The following is a 17,436-nucleotide window of genomic DNA, read 5'->3' on the forward strand; positions in this document are numbered from 1 at the left end:
GAGAATACGCCCCAATCGCCATTTACGGGGAAAGTGTGGAGAGATTGTCCATCTTTAAGTTTCTGGGCCTCACATTTCAGAGGACCTCACATGGTCCACCAACACCGCTGCGCTGGTCAAGAAGGCACAGCAACGACTGTTCTTCCTGAGGACATTAAAAAAGACTGGTCTGCCCCAACAGCTGCTAACGTTCTACCGCTGCACCACAGAGAACATATTAACGTATGGCATCTCTGTGTGGTATCTCAGCTGCACGGAGGCGGAGAGGAGAGCTCTTCAGCGCGTCGTCCACAGAGCGCAGAGGATTATTGGGACACAGCTACCAGCCTTGGAGGGCATCTACCACACACGGTGCCTCAGGAAGGCCGTCAGCATCCATAAAGACTCCTCACACCCTTGTAATGTACTGTTCGAACTACTTCCCTCCGGCAGACGTTACAAGGCCTTCTACACCCGAACCTCCAGACTCAGAAACAGTTTTATTCCAAAAGCTATAGCGGCTCTGAACCGGCCCTGCTGAGTGCCCCCCACCCCCCCTGGACTGTCTCCCTCGGATGGTCACGTCACACAGCTTATTTATTTATTTTATTTTTCTTTTTCATCGGTTGGAAGCTGCATACTAAATCTCGTTGCACTAACGTGCAATGACAATAAAATACATTATTATTATTATTATTATTATTATTATTAATATTATTATTATTATTATTATTATTATTATTATATTTATAATATACACGCACACTAAACTTTTTCCTCGTTTTTTATATTGTTTGGTGTGTTTACATATTGTGTTGTGCTGCTGCAAGTAAGAATTTCATTGTTCTATCTGGGACATATGACAACAAAGCACGCATGACTCATGACTCTTGATTAGCATTTCATTCTACAGTTTCAAAGGGCGTTTGAGAATAACAGTCTGGTTAATGAGTGAAATGTTGCCTATTAAATGAACAATAAAGATACACTATGTAGATTGTTCCCACAGTTCGGCATCCTACTGTTTATAAAGTTTATCTATTTTAATAAATTCAAACAAATGCAAATTAACAGAAGATAAATTAGCTATAGGTGGCTGCATAAAACATACATAGAAAACATAGAAAATAGGTGCAGGAGTTTGGCCATTCGGCCCTTCAAGCCAGCGCCACCATTCAATATGATCATGGCTGATCATCCAAAATCAGTATCCCATTCTTGCTTTTTCCCCATATCCCTTGATTCCTTTAGTCCGAAGAGCTAAATCTAACTCTCTCTTGAAAACATCCAGTGAATTGGCCTCCACTGCCTTCTGTGGCAGAGAATTCCACAGATTCACAACTCTCTGGGTGAAAAAGCTTTTCCTCATCTCAGTCCTAATTGGCCTACCCCTTATTCTTAAACTGTGACCCCTGGTTCTGGACTCCCCCAACATCGGGAACTTTTTTCCTGCATCTAGCCTGTCCAATCCTTTAAGAATGTTATATGTTTCTATAAGATCCCCTCCCATCCCTCTAAATTCCAGTGAGTACAAGCGCAGTTGACCCAATCTTTCATCACATGTCAGTCCCGCCAATCCGGGAATTAACCTCGTAAACCTACGCTGCACTCCCTCGATAGCAAGAATGTCCTTTCTCAAATTAGGAGACCAAAATTGCACACAATACTCCAGGTGCAATCTCACCAAGGCCCTGTACAACTGCAGTAGGTCGTCCTTGCTCCTAAACTCAAATCCTCTCGTAATGAAGGCCAACATGTCATTAGCTTTCTTCACTGCCTGCTGCACCTGCATGCTTACTTTCAATTTTTGATGTACAAGCACACCAGGTCTCGTTGCACCTCCCCTTTTCCGAATCTGACACCATTCAGATAATAATCTGCCTTCCTGTACCACATTGGTGTTAACAAAGTATGCTGATATTTGTACCTTGTGTTTGGGTTTTAAATCTTATTTCATTGACGTGTCATCTTGCTCCCAAGCACGGCATCAAACATGCTCCCCCAATCACAAATATCTTGACTCTTTAATGAACTTCAGTCCTTTTAATGAATATGGCAACATTTCACAGTTTAGTTTAGTTTAGTTTAAAGATACAGCACAGAAACAGGCTCTTCAGCGCATTGAATCCGCACCAACCAGCGATCCCCGCACATTAACACTATCCTACACACTAGGGACATTTTACATTTATACCAAGCCAATTAACTTACAAACCTGTACTTCTTTGGAGTGTGGAGGAAAGCGAAGATCTCGGAGAAATCACACACGGTCACGGGGAGAGCGTACAAACTCCGCACAGACAGCACCTGTAGTTGGGATCGAACCCTGGTCTCTGGCTCTGTAAGTAGCAATGTTACAAAATTTTGAGATTTAAAAAATCAAGTCTGTAATTTATCCCATTAGATAAAGCATAAAAATAAGTTTAATTTGACACCTAATTCACTTTCATATCTCAAGTATTTAAAAAGTTATGGCCATTTTCATACTCGGAAATTAGCATCTTGTTCCCTATTGATTTTCTATGGACATAACAAAAAAGCTGTGATCGCGTGCTGTCAAAAGGCCATAACCTTCTTAAAAATTAAGAGAATTGAATGAAATTTTCAGTTATCGTAGATTGAAGCATTCTGAAACAAATATAAAATAATCTTACTTGGATGACCTGAAATTAAAACATATAATTAGTTAGTTACCCAAGTGTAGCAAATTTCAAACTTCAATTACTAGATCTAAACATCTATCTAAACATCTATCCATTTCTTAATAAATGATTAACATTTTTAAATAGCCCAAGTGTCCAAATAATATTCATAAATAATTCACAATAAAACATGATTTTGAAATCTCATTTACATTAATTTATAGGCCAAATGGAAGGAATTTAGTGTTCAATTGCTGCAAATTAAAGTCCATTTTAAATCAGCTTTCTAGTGGGATCCTGTGAACGCGCTGGTTTAGAACGTTCACATTGCGCTAGATTTGTGCCCTCAAATGCTCAGAAAAATACTGCGGGATATAAAGAGCCCAAAATGAACTACTCGCTATAGCAAACTTTGTATAAAGGGTTCTTAAGAAGCCCCTTTTAATGTAAAAATAAGCTACATACCTTTAATTGTTTGCTTTATAAAACTCTGGGGCTGCGAGATGTCGCGGGTTTAGAGAGTGATTTTTAAACTACTATAACTATTATACAAGGCCATAAAAACTAATAATACCTTTTGCGACGGGGTCTTTCAGCGATTTTTCGTTAATGATTTACTAGGCTGAACATTTTCGATTGCAACAGCCTAGTAAAAATCGCGTTTTAAACCCGCCCCCTCTAAGCAGCGCCAAAATCACACACACGGGCTGGGACAGATTCTCAATGACGATTCAGGTAGGTTTTGTAACATACCTACTGTAAGCGCTGTAAGGCAGCAACTCTACCACTGCGCCACCGTGCCGCTCGGTTGATTCTTGTCATGTTGCAGGGCAACAGCAACAAAGTGTAGATCAATACTAATGTTTAGTTGAATCATGGCAAAGTGGAATTATTCAGGAAATTGTGTGAAGCAAGTCCAGGTTTGTAAATTTGCAATGATAGTGGAATGGCAATACTGAATGAAGTAGGAATCATCAACATTTGTGGTCATTTGCAACCCACCCATGCTCATCACTGACATCTGAAATAAGTACAAAGTTGCCTTTTGCAACTTGGACAGCAGATGTATGTCATGGGGAGGTGCAGCGCCTGCTGGATTTCTGAACAAGCAAACAGTTCTTTATGGTGTAAAGGCAGAAAAAGCCTCACCCACAAAAAAAGCAGAAAAGACAAGCCAACAAAACCACTGTCTGTGACTTAACTACTTTTAATGTTTAATGTTTCCATCATTGAAAGGTATTCAACAACATTCAAAAAATTAAAAATTATTAGGCTATCAACAGCTTTGAAAGATATGTTTGGAAAAGCAATGATAAAATTGAAAAACATGTCTCGGTTTCTTACAGTCACTCTACTCTATTGTAATCCTAATCTCTCAATCCATCTCAATGTCGTATGTTGCAAAACATACTTGGCAAATAAAATCTGATTCGGATTCTGATTCTAATGTGGCCCACACAATTTTTCAAATCTGAACTTACTGTGCAGCTATATTTTACACTGTATTCTATGCTCTGTTTATTTGTGTCATTACACCACTTGTCTGTGGTTTGATTGTACTCATGTACGATGTGATTTGTCTGGATAGCATGCATAACCAAGTCTTTTTTATTGTATCTGTACGTGGGATAATAATAATAAAACAAACCAAATCAAAGTAATGAAATGAATGCCAAACCTAATCTGTGTGTGCAGATTCTCCAACCTTGTCAGTGTTCCCTCAGTTTGAGGATGAACTAAATCATGAGCTACTTCTGGATCCTGGGAAGACTAGGTCTTTCAACTCTGTACCACAGATCTGCAGAAATTGTGGATGTTTACCTCCAGGACAGCTGACTAATGATACCTTTCCCTACTGTGGTCTCTCCCTTCAACATTGAGAGTGACCTGTTTCTCCTTGCAGCAGGTTGCAGTACAGGTTTTTGCTCTAGTTCACTTTCTGAATGTCTTTTGAGAATTTCTTGATAGTTAAAGGATTCCTAGTTTTGTTTCAGCTGGAAGTAGAACATGTTTTTGAGTTTGGCATGTTTACACAGGGTGTGGTCTGGTGGATTGGTGTCATTGGATCATTGCCTCTATGATGGTGGTTTTCGCTTTGGCAGATATCATACAACGATCTTCCGATTTCCCTACTAATTTTACTGGAGGCATTTTTTCTAGTAGTTCGCCACACTATTAGGTGAGAGTGATCCACACAGTGACCTTTAGAAGTATATGGATGATAACTGAGCTATATTCCTTCAGGTTATGCCATAGATCATGTTTAATTATTAAGGAAAAGTGGCTAGCAAGATATGTTAAGCGGTTGACTATTTCCAGGTTCTGTACTTAATGTGAATGGAAGTTGTATGGTCAAGTGATTTTGTCCATGCTATATTGATTGAGAATGGCAGGTTTCAGTATGCTTCCGTAAAGGACAGATTAGTTTGGGGGGTCACTCTTGCTGTGTGCAAAGAGGCACATACATCCGCATTATGGCTGAATTATGTAGGAAGGAACTGCCGATGCTCGTTTACACCGAAGATAGACAGACTCTGGTCGAGCTCTGTTCCCTTTGATCTCTCGGACAAACACCTTATCTCTGGGTATCTCCGTGTCTTCGGGTCCCCTGATTCTCATTCTCGAAGAAGTGTCTCAACCAGAAATATCACCCATTCCTTCTATCCAGAGATGCTGCCGGTCCCTGTGAATTGCTCCAGCATTTTGAGTCTATCTTGTGGCTCAATTATATGTTTCGGAAACTTTGGACATCAGAGAAGATTGAAGATCCCAACATCCATTCTATGTTCAGTGTAATTCCCAATGGTAAAGATGTCTCTGGTGAAGTAAAGGTTTATTTGTGGGGAAGTGGGAACAAGATCAGAGTGAGGATCCAGTTTAGATGATTTGGGTTTTTAAGAAAATACAGGCAGTCATCTAGCCAAACTAAAGGCTCGGGACCTTTATGAATTTTGTCTGGCAGTCAAATATGTCTAAAAAATTCTACCACATTTTGAGATTTATGAAAGGAAAGTCAATTTTTTGGATTAATGAAAACAGTGTCCAGATTCTTACCATTTTTTATGGAGCTGCTGAACAATGAAGATTTTTGAATCTATACTGAGATTCCAGCAGAACTTTGGCAAATGAAAAAACACTATCTCAATGAAGATGGATGATAGTGAAGAATAAGGTGATGCCATGGTCAATCTCATCGGCTGATTCATCCCCCTATTGAAAGATAATTACAATGCATGTGTTCCTCAATAAGCATGTGAAATCTGCTTATTGTTCCATATCTGAAGGATTAGTTTATTTTTGGGTCAAGATCCTCACATCAACATTGAAGACACTATTTGCTTTACCAACTAATCAAGTCTTAGATGTTCTTGGAGGATTGGTCAGGGATTTGCATTCATGTTGTAGAGGTATAGTTCTGACAGAGCTTCAATTACAGTTGGAGTCATAGTCATAGAACCACACAACATGGGAACGGACCCTTCATCCATGCCAACCAAGATGCCCAATCTAAGCTTGTCCCATTTGCCTACGTTTGGGCCATATTCCTCTTTCTCTTCACGTACATTACTCTCAATATACTTGTCCAAGTGTCTTTTAAATGCTGTTTATAATAGCTGCCTCAACTACCTCATTTGGCAGCTTACTGCATATAACTTAACACCCTCTGAGTAAAAAAGGTTGTCCCTCAGGTTCCTATTATATCGTGCCCCTCTAACCTTACACCTACAGTATGTCCTCTGGTTCTTCATTTCACTATGTTGGATGAAATACTCTGTGCATTTGCCCTGTCTATTTTCCTGCCGACATAAAAAATTCTTAGAGGATTGGACAGGGTAGATGCAGGAAAACTGTTCCTGATGTTGGGGGAGTCTCGAACCAGGGGTCACCGTTTAAGAATAAGGGGTAGGCCAATTAGGACTGAGATGAGGAAAAACCTTTTCACCCATAGAGTTGTGAATCTGTGGAATTATCTGCCACAGAATCATAAAGGACATTTATTCTCAGTATCATAAAGGACATTTCCCACCCCGGACACTCCCTGTTTGAACTGTTGCCGTCAGGCAGACGGTACAGATCTACAAGGACAAGGACGAACAGACTAAAAAACAGTTTTTACCCCACTGCTATAAAAGCACTAAATGTAGCCGCCAAGGAACGCAGGGGCGATACAGACTAAGGGACTGTGGTACACTGTGAAATCGACAGAAGGATGGAGGGTTGGGTGTTTATGCGTGCTATTTTCGTGATATTTATTTTAGTTGTTTATCTTTTAACATTTTACCTTGTATGTATCGTTAACTTTTAGAAATGTTGGAATGGTGCACTGACTGGCTGACATTTTTAAATTTTGTTGTACATGGTTCATGTTACAATGACAATAAAGAAACTATTCTATTCTAGAAGGCAGCGGAGGCCAATTCACTGGATGTTTTCAAGAGAGAGTTTGATTTAGCTCTTAGCGCTAAAGGAATCAAGGGATATGAGGAAAAAGCAGGAACGGAGTACTGATTTTGGATGATCAGCCATGGTCATATTGAATGGTGGTGCTGGCTCAAAGGGCCGAATGTCCTACACCTGCACCTATATTCTATGTTTTCTCTGCTTCTATGTTTCCCCTCATGATTTTATATACCTTGATACAATCACTCCTCATCCTCCTTTACCCCAAGGAATAAAGTCTTAGCTTGACTAACCTTTTCCCTATAGCTCAGGTCCTTGAGTCCTGGCAACATCACCATGAATTTTGTCTACACTCTTTCCAGCTTAATTACATCCTTCCTACAGCAAGATGATGAAAACGGAACGTAATGCTGCAAATGTGGCCTCACCAACATCGTATATACCTGTAACATAATGCCCCAACTTTTATTCTCAATACCCTGACAGAGGAGGTCCATTGTACCACAAGCCTTCTTTACCATCCTGTTACGCCATTTCCGAGCAGAAATGCTGATAGTATTTTGGTAGCGTACTCTTAAAGTTGACCTAATTGTTGCGACCCGACTTCGGAGCTTCGGAGGCTCCGGCCGCAGGCCCGGTGGACAGGAACATCGGGAGCTCGCAGGTCCCTGATGGGAGACCACTTTTCGGAGCTCCCGCAATGGCAACTTCCTCCACTGGAATCGCAGGGTTTAAAGGACTCGGAGCGGGGCCTAACATCGCCCCGCACGGCTGAAACGGCCGCGGGATTTACCATCGCCCGCCGGGAGCTTTAACATCGGGGGCCCTAGTTCACCTCGACGTTGCGGTTGGACTGCTGGACCGCGGTAGAAGAACAAAGGGAAGAGATAAAACCTTTGCCTTCCATCATAGTGAGGAGGTGTTGGAGATTCACTGTGATGGATGTTTGTGTAAACTGTGTTAAGTGTGTGTCTTGGGTTTTTTTGTAATGTAAGACTGTGGAAAATGCAATTTCGTTCAAACCAATCTGCTTGAATGATAATAAAAGGCATTCTATTCTATTCTTCTATTCTATTCTAATTGAAGTCCCTGGCTATTATGAAAAAGTGTCCGGGGTATTTTGTTTCAAGGCTGTTGGGAGAGGTGTGTTGTTTCTCAAGTGCAAACTCAGCATCATTGTGGTGTGGGATGTGGACTGCTGTCAGGACAGCTGAACTAAGTTCTTCCGACAGGTAGTAGGGACACCACTTCACATGAACATATTCCAGGTCTGGGCAGCGGGAGTTCACCAGGACTGCCATATCCAAGCACCAGGTGGAGTTAATTGGAAAGCAGACCCTCTGCCCCTTAGCTTGCCCAAGGACACCGTACGTTCCATCCAGTGAAGAGAGAAGTCCTCGCGTTTTATGGTACAGTCAGATGAAGATCTGGGCAGTTACGGTGGCACAGAGGTAGAGTTGCTGCCTTACAGCAAAATGCAGCGCCAGAGACCCGGGTTCGATCCCGACTACAGGTGCTGTCTGCATGGGGTTTGTACGTTCTCACCGTGATCTGCGTGGGTTTTCTCCGAGATCTTCGGTTTCCTCCCACACTCCAAAGACGTACAGGTTTGTAGGTTAATTGGCTTGATAAAAATGTTAAATTGTCCAAGTTGGCGATATGCAGAGTACTGCCCGGCCGACTACAAAATTCAGAAGGTTCAGAAGAAGGATGAGGCAGGGTGGGCACAGAGGACCGTCTCTCAGTTCTCGTAGATGGGTGAAATTGTTTGGACAAACTTGGAAATCGGAAATTAAAACAAAAGCGCTGGGGAATTTGATAACGAGTTTAGTTAAAACTCTGGGTTAATTTAGAGATACAGCACGGAACAGGCCCCTCAGCCCACCGAGTCCGCACTGACCAGCAATTCCCGCACACTAACACTACCATGCCCACAACAGGGACAATTGTTACATTTACACCACGCTAATTAATCTACAAACCTGTACGTCTTTGGAGTGTGAGATGAAACCGAAGATCACAGAGAAAACCCACGCAGGTCACGGGGATACAAACTGCATCCAGACAGCACTTACAATCAGGATCGAACCAGGGTCTCTGGCGCTGTAAGGCAGCAGCTCTACTGCTACGCTACCGTGCCATTCTCTCATACAATTGCTGCCTAATCAACTGAATATCTGTTTCTATTTCCTTTCATTGGCATTAGCTTCCCTCTATGCCTCTGCCTGTTCCAGTGGCAGTTCCAGAGGTTTATCGCAGATGTGAGATCTGGCACAACTATTATTGACTCCTTATGACATGGAATATCTTCTCAGTCACTGTTTCTGACAATCATATAATCAATAACATTGTACTCAGCTTCCTCTGTTCAAATTGAGTGTGTCTGCAAGTTGTCTTCTATTTATTGTTCAATCCAAAAGATGCTGTCCATAATGTCTGCCCCATGCCCCGTATATTTTTATGCATTATAATGGTAGTGGGGATTGCAGTGTCTATGTCTTACTTCCTGCAATGCCATCCCAGAGATACAAGTCACACCCAAATATGGCTGCAAGTCGCAGAGGACAGAACATCGTCTAATTAGAACTACCGTTTTTGCCGTGGGAGGACCGTCTGGAGGAGGCCCACAAGAGGAAGATGGTCAAGTATGAAGAGCTGGTCATAGACTGCCGCAAGCAGGGCTGGAAGGCAAGGTGTATGCCCATCGAGGTTGGCTGCAGAGGTTTTGCAGGGCAATCGCTCTACAAAGCCTTGAGTGCACTGGGCATAAACGGAGTGGAGAGGAGAAGAACCATCAAGAACACCACAGAGGCAGCGGAGATGGCTCTGGATCAGGAGAGGAGGTCCATGGGGAGGAGCGAATGCCACCTGAACACAAGTCATGGTCTGATCAACCACGGCTGGGTCGCCTGGGTGAGGGTGTCTGATGTTGAAAGACCCGAAACACCCAATGACCCCAGGTTACATCACTGATGATGTGTTCAGGAGCATCTATCAATGGATTTGTATCAATCAATCAGACTCTTGGAATATGCGCTGATGATACTGGGACACTGGTGCTTGCTGAGATTGTGTTAAAAGTTGATTTTTTTTTAGTTTTGGTTATTGGAAGGGCACCAACCAGCGATCCCTGCACATTAACACTATCCTACACCGTGTATAGGGCTCAGATAAGACCACATCTGGAGTATTGTGTACAGTTTTGGTCTCCTAATTTGAGGAGGGACATCCTTGTGATTGAGGCAGTGCAGGGTAGGTTCACGATATTGGGCCCCGGGATGGCGGGACTGTCATATGAAGAAAGATTGGAAGGACTAGGCTTGTATTCACTGGAGTTTAGAAGGATGAGGGGGATCTTATAGAAACGTATAAAATTATTAAAGGACTGGAAAAGCTAGATGCAGGAAAAATGTTCCCAATGTTGGGCGAGTCCAGAACCAGGGGCCACAGTCTTAGAATAAAGGGGAGGCCATTTAAGACTGAGGTGAGAAAAAATGTTTTCACCCAGAGAGTTGTGAATTTGTGGAATTCCCTGCCACAGAGGGCAGTGGAGGCCAAATCACTGGATGGATTTAAGCGAGAGTTAGAAAGAGCTCTAGGGGCTAGTGGAATCCAGAGATATGGGGAGAAGGCAGGCACGGGTTATTGATTGGGACGTCAGCCATAATCACAATGTATGGCGGTGCTAGTTCAAAGGGCCGAATGGCCACCTCCTGCACCTATTTTCTATGTTTCTATGTTTCTATATTTCTATACCAGGGACAATTTACTTTTAGACCAAGCCAATTAACATACAAAACTGGACGTCTTTGGAGTGTGGGAAGAAACCGAAGATCTCGGAGTAAACCCGCGCGTTCATGGGGAGAACGTACAAACTCCGCACAGACAGCACCCGCAGCCAGGATCGAACCCGGGTCTATGGCATTGTAAGCGCTGTAAGGCAGCAACTCTACCGCTGTGCTGCCCTGATGTTAATTAATACAATTAAGAAATTATATGTTCTTCATGAACATGCTTTTGATAGCAAGAATGAGGGCTTGATGGCATCATTCTTGAATAGTCATCACCTTCCAGAAAGTGTTGCAGTCTCCACTCTCTTCTCATCTGTTTCTCTTGCTTAGGCAGCTGAGTGAGTACTTATTGCAAACTCCAATTTGCCAGGTTACAAATTATTATCTATTTACTGTTTTGACCTGAGAAAAATTCCGCTGCCCAGCCTCAATGTAAGACAACTTTCGTCACGGTTGAACAGGGGGATCATGAAAAGGTTTGCTCATTCATCAAGGGAGAACCTTGTCCACTGCATTTGGTGCAAGCACAGCAATAGTCGAGGGGACCCTTTTGCCAAACACTTGGACCAAGGTCTGCAGGATCTCCCGCTTGCTAATCATTTTAACTCCGCTTCCCATTCCCACACCGACCGTTCTGTCCTCTGCCTCCTCCATGGCCAGGATGAATTCCCTTTATTTTTTCTCTCCTTTCTGTGTTAAATAACAGTGTTACATTTGAAATCTTCCAATCTGCTGGGACTTGTAAGAAGTCTCAGGATCTTGGAAATCACCATTTCATTTGTGTTCAGGTTTAATGAAGAACTACATTAAAGGCATCCCTCAGAAATGTTTCATAGCCATTCATAAAAAAGAAATGTAACTGACAATATTACAGGCACAAGTTAGAGGAACGAGCTGCCTTTTGATCGTTTTTGATAATAGATGATAACAGCATTTTGCTAAACAGTTTTTGTGACGGCAGATGAACTTGCTTCATCTCTGAATATGCGCAAAAAATCAGTTACATCCACGATATAACAGGAGAACAATGAATAGATCTTTTGTTTTATTACTTCAATGAAGGAATAATATATTTAGAGCACTCAAAATAACACATAAATTGTGAACTGAATTCATTATGGACTGAAAGATAGTCAGTAATGGGCCTGTCCCACTTAGGCAACTTTTTAGGCGACTGCAGGAGACTATGCAGTCGCCACATGGTTGCCACATGTTCACAGGTGGTTGCCGGGGAGTCGCCTCATGGTCGTGAGGAGTTCCCGCATTCTGGGAACTAGTCGTGGCCTCATTATGCTTGCCAAGAATTTTTCAACATGTTGAAAAATTAGTGGCGACCAGAATGAAGCCGCCATGGATAGTAGCGAGAATTCTTGTGCTGTAGGCGCAGTGGTAGTGGGTTGCCAGAAGGTCAAAGGTTGTCGAAGGTTCTCGTAGGTTGTAGCTGGTGCTGACCGGTGAATTTCATTGGCTCATTGGGAAAAAAACATAAGCAGTAGTTTTCAGAACCAAGGATAACCGACCGGTAATGTTAAATGTCCGCCGAGCTTCACAGCCGTGTATCTCTGGCTTCTTAAAAGTTGTCTCCTCCCCCCCCCCCCCCCCCCCCCCCCCCCCCTCCCTCCTCATCTAGGAGTACAGGTACATGGTTCATTGAAAGTGGCACCACGGGTAGATCACATGGACAAAAAGGCTTTTGGCACATTGGCCTTCATCAGTCAAAGCATTGCGTATAGAAGTTGGGAGGTCATGTTGTGAAAGTTTGTTTCTTAAAAAGCAGATAGCAACAAACGTTGAAGGTAGACCATGGCAATCTTTAATTGATTCGTCAGACGGAAGTGGCGAGATTACAATGAGCACAAACATTGCTCAGTGCTTCTCCTGCTCCCACTCACAGAACAAAGGCGAGTTAGCACAATTATACATTTTTCTTATCAGTAAAACACTCCTACCAAGTCTGAATATTGCATGACTGAAAGATTCTGTAGCCTTTCACAATATAGGAAAGCTGGGCCCAATTCGAGCTCATCCAATGACAAGTTATTACTTATCTCTGTAGCGCAAGCAATTTTTTCAATCTTGGCTTCTTTATGGCCTTGAAGAAGCACATGTTATTACTGCAGGCTGCCATCTTAATGTCTTAATTGAAAAGACAACCTGTCCTCCATATTGTGTTCCATATAATTTACAAAGTCATTCAGACTTGGCACCGAGCCATTCTTTTGTTCTACCAGTCCATGCTTTTGTAGAAGAACGACTCCATTTTAGATTTGACTATTAGCTCTTTCAATGTTGCAGTTGTATCAGACATTGATGAGTCCATATTCAGAGTTTTGTGTTCAGTTTTGGGCACCATGTTATAGGAACAATGTGGTCAAGCTGGAAAGGGTGCAGAGAAGTTTGATGAGGATGTTGCCAGAACTTGGGCCGGAGCTTAAGAGAGAGGTTGAGCAGGCTAGGACTTTATTCCTTCGAGCGCAGGAGGATGAGGGGTGATCTTATAGAGGTGTACAAAATCATGAGAGGAATAGATCGGGTAGATGCACAGTGTCTCTTGCCCAGAATAGGGGAATCGAGACCCAGAGGACATAGGTTTAAGGTGAGGAGAAGAAGGAATCTGAGTGGAAATTTTTTTACGCAAAGGGTGCCAGAGGAGGTAGTTGAGGCAGGTACTATTGCAATATTTATGAAACGTTTAAAGAGGTACATGGATAGGACAGGTTTAGAGGAATATGGGCCAAACGCAGGCAGGTGGGACTAGCATAGATGGGACTTGTTGGCCGTTTCCATGCTATAAGACTCTATGACTCTAACTCAGAAAAATTGGCAAAGTTCGCCTCATTACTTTGGCTCCTCTCACTTTCTCCAACGTTGCAGCCATGGGCACTCACATGGGCCCCAGCAATGTTCACCTTTTCATCACTTCTGTCAAACAGCCCTTGTTCCAAACCTACACTGGCACCATCGCCCAACTCTTTCTCCACTACATTGATGGCCACATTTCTCTGCTTCCTGCACCCGTGCAGAACAAACTTCATTTAACTTTACTAATAATTTTCACTCTGCCCTCAAATTCAATTCAACCATCTGGGGCACCACTCTCCAGTTTCTTGATCCCTCTCTCTCCATCACAGGAGATAAACTATTGATTGACATCTACTACAAACCTACTGACTCCCACAGTTATCTGGACTACACTTCCTCCCACCCTGCTTCCTGCAAGGACGCTTTCTCTGAGTTAGCCACATCTGCCCCCAAGATAATGGTTTCCATCCCTTGACATCCGAGATGTCCTCATCCTTTAGTAGTTTGGTTTCCCCGCTACTGTCATCATTGGATCTCCCTCACCCGCATTTCCTCTGCGTCACGTAGTTCAGCTGCCGCTCTGCTTCCCCCCAGATGGAACAAGGATATTGTTCCCTTGGTCCTCACCTTTTGCCCTACCAGTCTCCGCATCCAACACATCGGCCTCCGACATTAGGACTGGAACATGGATAGGACAGATTTAGAGGGATATGGGCCAAACGCAGGTAGGTGGGACTAGTGTAGATGGGATATGTTGGCCAGTATGGACAAGTTGGGCTGAAGGGCCTGTTTCCACACTCTAAGACTCTATGACTCTAACATCTTTCCCATAACAGAGTGACCAAAACTGAATACAATACTCCAAATGTGGTCTCACCAATGTGGCCTCACCAATGAACAACTGTAACATAACATCCCAACTTCTATACTCAATGCTCTGACTGATGAAGGACAATATGCCGAAGGCCACCCTTTTTACCCATAAGGAGCTATGTGCTTACAATCCTAGATCTCTCTGCTCTACAACACTCCCCAGAGTCCTGCCATTCACTGCGAAGGTCCTGCCCTGGTTTGACTTCCCAAAATGCAACCCTCACATTTATCTATATTAAACTCCATCAGCCCACCTGCCCAACTGATCAAGGTCCTGCTGCAGTTTTTCATACACATCTTCACTATCTATAGTGCCACCCACTTTTGTATAATCTGCAAACTTACTACTCATGCCTTGAACATTCTTGCCCAACACCTATTCCTGCGGCACATTATAAGAGACTATTATCCACCAGATTTGTGCTCACTGCAAAATTAAATCAACTCTGTTAGATAGACATAACTCATCTTTAACAATTACAGCCATGTTTTTTTTTAAAGCATCTATGTGCACAAGGACCTCACTTTGGCCAGGTATAGGTTCTATACTTTATTTCATGTTGGTTCTCATTCCTACTAAAGAGGCCCAACTTTCCCATGCTGCCCATATGCCCCATCTACATTAGACCCACCTTCCCACACTTGGCCCATAACCTTCTAAACATAACCTATCCATGTACCTGATAGAGTAGATGGTTGTGAAAGATTGCAGCAGGATCTGGATCGATTGGCCAGGTGGACTGAGGAACGGTTGGTGGAATTTAATACAGAGAACTGCGAGGTGCTGTATTTTGGGACGTTAAACAAGGGCAGGCCCTACACAATGAATGGTAGGCCTCTGGGGAGTGTTGTGGAGCAGAGGGATCCAGGAGTACAAGTGCATGGATCCTTGAAGGTCGACTCGCAGGGAGATAATATGGTAAAAAAAGGCTATCGGAACTTTGGCCTTCATCAGTATTCAGTATAAAAGTTGGGAGGCCATGTTGCAGTTGTATAAGATGTTGGTGAAACCGCATTTAGAGTATTGTGTGCAGTTCTGGGTATCGTGTTATAGGAAAGATATTGTCAAGCTTGAAAGGGTTCAGAAAAGATTTACGAGGATGTTGCCAGGACTAAAGGGCGTGAGCTATAGAGAGAGGTTGAGTAGGCTGGGCCTCTATTCCTTGGAGCGCAGGAGATTGTGAGAGGTGATCTTATAGAGGTGTATAAAATCACGAGAGGAACAGATTGGGTAGCTGCACAGAGTCCCTTGCCCAGAGTTGGGGAATCGAGGACCAGAGGACATAGGTTCAAGGTGAAGGGGAAAAGAATTAATAGGAATCCGAGGGGTAACTTTTTCATACAAAGGGTGGTGGGTGTATGGAACAAGCTGCCAGATGAGGTAGTTGAGGCTGGGACTATCCCATAATTTAAGAAACATTTAGATAGATACATGGATAGGACAGGTTTGGAGGGATATGGACCAAGTGCAGGCAGGTGGGACTCATGTAGCTGGGACATGTTGGCCGGTGTGGGCAAGTTGGGCTGAAGGGCCTGTTTCCACACTGTATCACCCTATGACTCTACCTGTCCAAATATCTCTTAAATGTCATGATAGAACCTGCCTCTGACAGTTCATTCCATATATCCACCACCCTTTGTGTAAAAAAGTTACTCCCCAGGTTCTTGTTAAATCTATCCACCCCTTACCTTAAACCTATGTCCTCTGGTTCTTGATTAGCCTACACTGGGCAAAATATTCTATGCATTTACACTATCTATTCCTTTCATGGTTTTATACATCTCAATAAGATATCCTCCTGCGCTCCAAAAAATATGGTCGTAATCTGCTCAACCTTCCCCTATAGCTCAGGCCCTCGAGTTCTGACAAGCTTGACAACATTTTTCCTATAATATGGTGACCAAATCTGAACAGAATACTGTAAATGTGGCCTCACCAATGTCTTATGCAACTGTAACATGACCTTCCAACTTCTACACTCAATACACCTGTGGCTCTTGAAGCAAGGGGCTAGTGTCAATGGGTGGTAATCACAGGCAGCTTTCAGTCCTCATCTGAATCATTGAGACTTGAGGAGTCTCAATTCAATGCTGAGGGTTTTCAGATCCATTTATTCTGGATGTGTAACAGTATGTTGCCAACACTGCTGGGTCTGTTTCCGTAGGGACAGAATGTATTAACTGATGGTAATGGAATAGTTGAAGGCATTGGCTGATATCTCTCCCCAGAGGGATATCCTATAAAACCACAGATGTTTGGGAGAATGAATTTGCAAAGTCCATTTGAAGGAAATGCCTTTGTCATTATGAGTCTGCTGTTCAGACCAATGTTTTGTGGTCAATAGACATTATTCTAATAGAATGTGTAGGAAAGAACTGCAGATGCTGGTTTACACCAAAGATAGACACACGGTGCTGGAGTAACTCAGCGGGACAGGGAAGTGGGTGGGACAGAGATAGAATGTAGTCGGAGATGGTAAGGCTGGTGGGACAACTTGGAAGGGGGAAGGGATGGAGAGAGACCTATTTGAAGTTAGAGAAGTCAATGTTCATACCGCTGGGTGTAAACTACCCTTCCTATCGCTGGGGTGTAAGGTACACAATAATTGGATTATTGTGTTCAGTTTTGGTCACCTTGGCATCACAGATCAATAGAATGGTGAAGATGTTTTGAGGCATGCTGAACACCATCATTTAGGGAAATGATTATAGATGTTTGGATGTGATGTTACAGTTGTATAACATGTTAGTGAGACCACACTTTGGAGTGTTGTGTTCACTTTTAGTCACACTGTTACAGGAAAGATGCTATTAAGCTTGAAAGATTGCAAAGATGATTTAAGAAGATGTTGCCAGGACACAAATGCCTGAGCTACAAGGAGAGGTTGAGCAGGCCGGGTCTTTATTCTTTGGAGCTCAGGAGACTGGAGTAATCTTATGGAAGTGTA

This window comes from Leucoraja erinacea, chromosome 11 (assembly GCF_028641065.1).
Source record: "Leucoraja erinacea ecotype New England chromosome 11, Leri_hhj_1, whole genome shotgun sequence".
In the NCBI taxonomy this organism is placed as follows: Eukaryota; Metazoa; Chordata; class Chondrichthyes; order Rajiformes; family Rajidae; genus Leucoraja; species Leucoraja erinaceus.